This window comes from Ipomoea nil, unplaced genomic scaffold, assembly GCF_001879475.1.
Source record: "Ipomoea nil cultivar Tokyo-kokei standard unplaced genomic scaffold, Asagao_1.1 scaffold3399, whole genome shotgun sequence".
Lineage (NCBI taxonomy): Eukaryota > Viridiplantae > Streptophyta > Magnoliopsida > Solanales > Convolvulaceae > Ipomoea > Ipomoea nil.
The window spans coordinates 573,669-581,099 of NW_017619827.1; the positions used below are offsets into that span (position 1 = coordinate 573,669).

At 34.5% G+C, this 7,431-nt stretch overlaps 1 long non-coding RNA gene and 1 pseudogene across 2 annotated transcripts; both read right to left on the minus strand.

The window, feature by feature from the left end:
* Positions 1 to 1,564: 1,564 nt before the first annotated feature.
* On the minus strand, positions 1,565 to 5,670 carry LOC109171163 (annotated as a pseudogene).
* Positions 5,671 to 5,726: 56 nt separating this feature from the next.
* LOC109171157 lies at positions 5,727 to 6,867 on the minus strand. 2 transcript variants are annotated; one of them, XR_002052542.1, is made up of 3 exons: positions 6,729 to 6,867; positions 5,881 to 6,079; positions 5,727 to 5,750 (listed from the first exon to the last, which is right to left on the minus strand). It is a non-coding gene; the product is annotated as an uncharacterized LOC109171157 (long non-coding RNA). The 2 variants fall into 2 exon arrangements; XR_002052543.1 differs by having other exon boundaries at positions 5,881 to 6,099.
* Positions 6,868 to 7,431: the final 564 nt, after the last annotated feature.

Genomic DNA, 7,431 nt, shown 5'->3' on the forward strand with positions numbered 1-7,431 from the left:
ATGTGTAATGAGAAATAATAGAAATCAAAAAATGAGTAGAAAGAGTAACCAACATGCCTGCAAATATTCCAAAGGCAGACGATCAAGTAGAAGAGATCATGGTAGGAGAATCTGACTCTCTGTTGAGTATACTAAGAAATTCTTTGAACTTAAGAAGTTGTTTGGGCACCAAAGGCCAAGCTTAACCCTCAAATGCTTGGCCTCACACACTGTGGCAGCCAATGCGCGGTATTCAGCTTCGGATGAGGACCTGGACACAGTACTCTGTTTCTTCGACTTCCTGGAGACAAGGGCAGAGCCATCCAAATTTCCTAGATTCAAATTGTTCAAGCTTATCTGCCTTTCTAGTTTTTCAGCTATTACAAACACTTTATACACTTCAGGTAAAGGATCCAAAACTAGCACATTAGATTTCAGATTGCTATAATCCTCATTTAGGCCTTGGAGAAAACGGATTACTTGATCAATGTCTCTCTCTTTTCTGATTTCGTCTATAAGGCCACATTTGCATCTCGGCACACACTTGCAGATGGGAAGAGGCCTCAAATTATTCATCTCATCCCACAAAGTCCTACATCTGTATAATACTCGCTGACAGACAAGGTGCCTTGTCGCAGACCATAGATTTCGCTCTGTAGTCCAGAGATGTGTTGTGCATCTCTCCGTGAGAACATTCTGTTAATCTGTTACCGCAGAGATCATCTGCTTATATACATAGGTCTATGGCGGGAAGAGAAGTTATAACAAACTTCTCCAATACAATGTCTACTTCACCCCTCACTCGTTTTGCTCTTATGAGTGCCCTCCTCCAATAAATGTTGTGAATAAATATGTGGACAATACTAAAGGTATTATATTATGACAATACTTTGAACCAAATTTAGTAAATTTGAACTGAGATCAAGTGGCCCTAGATTCTTGATTGAATTCAAATTGTTCATACACGCCTGAAAATCTGCATTTTTCCGACCACTTGAAAAGGGGTATTTCCGGTCAAAAATGCAGTTTTTGACCAACTTAGCAACCCCTTTATGGATTCGGAAAAAGCCCTAGCTATTACCGACAACTAGTCAAGGTGGTCGGAAATACCGGCTTTTTTTTTGAAGTCGTCGGAACTAATAGTTGTCGGATAAGGAGAGCATATTTCCTACCATTGGTGGTCGGTAATTGGTCAGAATTACCATCCATCGATGGTCGGTAAGATTTACCAAGAAAAAAAAAATTGTCGGTAAGATTTACTAACCCAAAAAAATAAAATTTAAAATTCTACAAATATCAAGTGAATTTGACCTGTTACAATTGAAATTCAAATTTCAATAAATTCTACAATACAATTAACAATTTAGGGAAATAAACATTAGTCAATATTAAATTCTAGACTTATATGAAATAAACCTGTTCACACAGTGTAGCAATGATAGACTCGTAGCTGAAGATAAAATCTAGCCTTAATAATTAACTCATTATGATATAATATAGCAAGTAGGAATTTAAACATACGTGTTAGGATATCTCCTGAAGATGTCTTTGGTAATTATAATAGCTTATTGGACAACGTAACATAATTTACTTTAATCTTGATCAATTCAAGCAAGACACTGATACAACGCTCGGCAGCCCTCTCTAACTTGATGGCACATCGTCCAATAGCACGAACAGCCCTCCTGACAAAATCAACGTCTACTTCAGTAGCATATTCCTTGAACTCCAAGAGAACCTGCAAAAGTGCTTTCTTTGAGACATAGTGCCATAGGACTAAAAAAACATACAACTTAGAATTCAAGATTCCCTTCCCCTTGTATCCTACAACTTACTTGTGGTTCTACAGATGCAGATGCATTTAAGTAATTAAGTGTACTGAAAAATTAAACTACTTTAACTTAAACATTGGCACCTAAGAAGCACAAATTTCCCAGGAGCAAGGCCATAATAATCTTTAGTCATTCGGTCTAAAATCAGTATGTTCAATGTATACAATCTTGAAAAAGGGAACCTCTGAATAGAGCAAAACAATGTAGTCAAACAAAAAAATAGATCAATATATTCAAGGCATCATTAATTGTCAGCTCATACATGGAAAACAAACAAGACCAAACAAATTACTCCATAGTTAATTAGAGAGATCCAAGCATATGATTCATCCATTCTCCGCAGCCTCAATCTCCTTTTCTGCTGCTTCTATTCCATATATGAATATTCAAAAATCAAAGAACCTTGATGTGTAAGTTAGACCATTTACCTAGGCTAAACTGTAAACACTTGATTACACAGTGCCCTTTAACTTGGTAAAATTTATCATGCACTCAGGGGCTTAAATTCTATTGCACACACATATGATATGGTGGATAATATCAGCAAAGGCGTTCATTACAAATGAACTTCATATTCAATGTGATTGCACCACATGTTCATTTGTACAAAAGAAGAGGAATGGAACTTAAAAGAAACATGACAATTATTCTTCTGTATTGCATTTGATATCTATTTGAATTTACTTACAAGTTCATTTGAAATTAAAATGCATGTTTAGCACATTGACATCAGTATGAAGCGAACCAACTATTACAATACAAATGGCTAAGTACACAAACACTTACCCGAATCAATCTCCCTCGCCAGTTCGATCATTTCCTGACAAGGGACAAATAACAAGTTTAAATTACTGTACATCCAAATATCAACAATTGGGCAATTAGCATGTGGTAATTATACACATAATTTCCCTTGGGTAATAGGATTACCATATGGCATACCATACATCCAACTACACACATCCTTTATATAATAAAGCTATATGGTTTGGGAAATAATTAATGTTACAATTAATGCCACAACATCCTTTATTATATATATATAAAAAAAAGCACAACATTTAAAAAATAAAATAGCTATATATTATATAATCATATAAAAAATATACTTTTGAAAAATAAAATAGCTATATATTATATAATCATATAAAAAATGTGTTCAATTAGAGTTTAAATTTACACATACAAAATTTGAAATTTGCTTTCCAAATGTAATTATCTTAGTTATTATTTGTATTGTGAAAATTATAATATAGATGAAATACAATTAAGAATAAATCAATGTAATTATGTAAAATCTCTCTATAAGTTTATTTGAATATGCACATAATTAGAGATTATATTAACCATACAAAATTATAATTTTAATATTAATTTTAATTTTAATTGTAATTTTGTATTCTATAAAAATAATAAATACTTGACCAATGGAAGCTCAAAAATATTATTATATTAAATAATTTAAAATATTTTAGTTTTTCTATTTTTTATTTATATTTATAATAACATAATTTTTTCCCGTGCATCGCGCGGGTGAATTACTAGTATATATAATATATTGTTATTGGCGTACTTTGTGTCATTAGCCCTCTTTATCACCGCCTCCACTGTCCTGCATCATCTCAGTAAAAATGTAACACATTTTTTAGGTTACAATGAAATCTGTAGCCACAACCTAGAGTGTGGAAGAGATAAATCTTGCCTACTAACTCTAAACAACTGGGAGTTAAACCAGACTAGTCTAGATTGTCAAAATTGACAAATTCAAATCAAAAAGACTAATAAGTGACTCCCAAATTGGTTTGGGTTGCCCCATCTGGAATTGTTAATACTTAATAGTATGAGATTGATTGAGCTTACTTGAATTTCAGTATAAGCATAACAGGTCCAAAAATTTCATCTTTTGCAATTAGCATGTCATCCTGCATGAGGCAACAAAAGCATATATAGAATGTTTTGGATTCTCTGCATATTGAAGATTTTAACTGCATCCATCTTTTTATGATTGAATTATAGTGTAGAAGGTTTTTACCAGACATCTGTAAATATAGTTGGCTAGATGAAATAGCCTTTTCTGTCCAGTGGCTTACCACCAGTTAGCAATGTAGCACCTTCCCTCTTCCCATGCTCTATATATGAAAGTATCTTCTCATACTGGTTTTTGCTAGCCTAAATGCATCAAATAGACATGTATGTTAAAGCATATTGGTATTGGTAAACTTAATGGTGTATATGGCTTGTTTCAAGCAAACTAGATCATACTTGGGGTCCCTGTCGAACATTTGGATCAAAAGGGTCACCAACCACCTTTGCTTTCGCCTTTGCGACTACTTTCTTAACAAATTTGTCATAAATTCCTTCCTGGACAAACACTCGTGAGGCAGCCGCAAATATTTCACCCTGCCAAAATGCCAAATTAAAACCCCAATATCAATCAGTATATCTACATGCTAAGAGTTGAGGAAAGGAAACTTGGGATGGAGATTACCTTATTATATGTGACTCCAGCTAAACCAAGATCCGAAACCTTGTCAACATCTACATCATCAAAGACTATGAAAGGAGACTTGCCTCCCAACTCTAGTGATACGGGTTTTAGATTGCTAGTTGCTGCAACCTGCATTATCTTATGCCCTACTTCTGTCAACCTGTAAAACTAACCTGAGAGGAAATCATGAGACAAAAGTTTTAGTTAATAAAGAAGGCTAGCTATGGTTTTTTCTTTTCCATCTGAATGTTTACCTTCCTTAGCTTTACTGTTTAAGACATTTCTCTTTCATTGGGAATGTGTATTAAGGGAGATTACCTTATCAATGCCCATGTGAGAGCTAATGGTGGCACCAACAGTAGATCCAAATCCTGTAATCACATTCAACACTCCATCAGGGACTTCTGCCTGTTTGTAGATTGAGAAAAACATAGTATTTAATTATATAAGAAGGGTAACAAAAAAGAAAAAAGAAAAAAGGAAATAAGATGAAGCTTACGAGCTTAGCCAAATGAGCATAATAGAGAGCAGAAAGGGTTGTCTGTTCAGCAGGCTTGACAATCACAGTACAACTAGTTGCTAATGCGGCGGCAACCTTAAACCCAAATATTTGTGCCGGATAATTCCAGAGAATTATGAGTCCTACCACACCTATTGGTTCACACAATGTGTATGCTTGGAGCTCACTCGACATCTTGAGAGTGGTGCCATGGATTTTGTCTGCTGCACCAGCGTAGTAACGAAAATACCCTGCTGTTGAAGGCACATCTGCATACTAAGATGTGCACTAAAGTGTGCAAATGATGCTTCCATTTTCTGGACGGTCTCACAAATACTACGGTATTGCTCTTCCATATCCTTGTGCTACTATTGCATTACTTCCCTTTCCTCACGCCACCAGTGGCCTCCAACCACACTGCTATTTCAGCCATTTCTAATTGCTTTTGCTTCAAGTGAGACACAGTTTCCTGGAAAAAAAAAAAAGCATAATGAGACCACAAAGATTGGTGTATAACCATTATAAACTGTAAAGTGGAAAAAATTCTACTTCTACTTTTGTAGGTGTTGCATATCAGAATATTCAAGCAAACAACATACAGTTCACTCATTCTTAATTTACAGCTATTAAACCAACAACATAAATACCTTAGCATCTGCAAATGAATGAAAAATCAAAATACCGCAACATCTGTCTATACTTGGGGATGAGAAAACTTCAGAACCTTACCATGTTTTCTCATGTTTCAAAAGATTAATAGTTTAGTCAAAGAAAGGAACCCCAAAAGTAATTTACAAAGTATAAGGATAAATTCATATATTTTTTAAAAAATCGTTTAGAAGCAAATTGTACGTACCTCTACTTTGTCCCATGCTCCTTTTCTGACATCAGTTTTCAAATTTGAAACAATAGCAGAGCTAACTAACTATCGATGCATGCCCATTTGAGTAATCTACAAATTCAAAAGTTGTGAACACCTATTTTGTTAAACTAATTAGAGAACGAAGAGATTGAATAAAAGAATAACCAACTTTTCATGAATTGTCTTGCTTCTTCTTAAAATGCTGGAAAAAAAAACATACCTGATTCTTGCTCATAGCCAAACAGATTAAAATGACTAGACGATGCTACTCGTCGCTCGTCGACCAAATGCTGCTACTCAGCACTCGCAACCGGAGCTCGTTGACCAGATGTCAAATTAGAAAAGCTTGCCTTTCATTGGTACTTCAACAAGCATTCTAGAATTCCATGGTGGCCCGAGAAAGAAAGCCTTACAAGACACTAGAAATCAAAGCAAACCACTATAAAAAAAATCAACAATATAAAAAGGAATACAACAATAAAACACTACACAGACAGCAACCATCTAACAAGATAATGACAAGTGAATCTCTTCTGCTCTTCACCATCATTATAATGAAAACATCATTTAAGACATGTTTAGTCTAAAATGAATAACATTTAATTCTCAACTATCTGTATGGACTATGGAGGGCAAGCTGATAAAGCAAGAAGCTTGATTAAGGATTAAGTGATTAACTAGGTTACACTTTAAGCTTTTATTAAAACAATTGTGAACCACAATCAACATCAAATAAATGCAAAACAATTATGAGCCCTAACAAACTTGTAATCATCTTATTTGATCTAGAACGAAACCTCCAAACCTTAATATGCAAGTTCCAATACATTACATATCTAAGCATTTAAGTGCACAACCAAAAGTCATTTCACTTCATATATAGTGTGATGATATGGATGTCTCAATTGATCCTATTGAATCTAGTGATGAAGAGCCAGATATTCACTATTCACTGACTTTATCTTACGAATTTAGGGCTTAAATTATGATTTAGGGATAATGGAATTAGGAATTTAGGGATTAGGGTTTAAGATTAGAGTAATCGAAATATAGAACTATAGAACTAACCTGTAGCGCAGCAGAAATGGTGATGGCGACGAGCGACAGTGATGGCGAGGAGTGACTTTGACGGCAAAGACCCAGGTGTGCGCTGCTAAGGAGACGAAGATCTGCTATTGGTGGGGGAGGCGGGAAGAAGCAGCTAAAGCGACGGCTTCTATGAATACAATAGATTTGCTGTGAGAGTCTTGAGTGGAATAAGAAGAAGAGAGCGGTGTCTTCAAAAAAAAAAAAAAAAAAAAAAAGAGCGGTGTCTTTTAAAAAGAAAGAAAGAGAGCGGAGAATAAATTAGCTAGCCTATATATACATGTACTGTAAAGGTATTTCCGACTACTGAATGTGGTCGGAACAACGAATATCAATTTAAAAAATTCGAATGGCGAAAATATTTCAATATTTTTTCGTCCAGCCCAATCCTTTGACGGAAAATTAAAAAAATACCACCTTTTCCGACCCTTTTTGTTGGTGGTCGGAAAAGTGGTCAGAATTTAAGCATTTTCCAGCAGTGATATAAGATTATCTCTAATAAAGGTTAAATATTAAATGTCTTAAATTCAAATAAATTGCAAATTTAGAAATTTCATTAATTAAATGATGATGTTTTTCAAGGTGGTTGGTTGTAGGTGGAACATAAATGTATATATTTTAATTTGAAAAAAACTTATAAGAAAAATTGTAGTTTTACAAAATTTATGAAAGAAACATCTCTCAC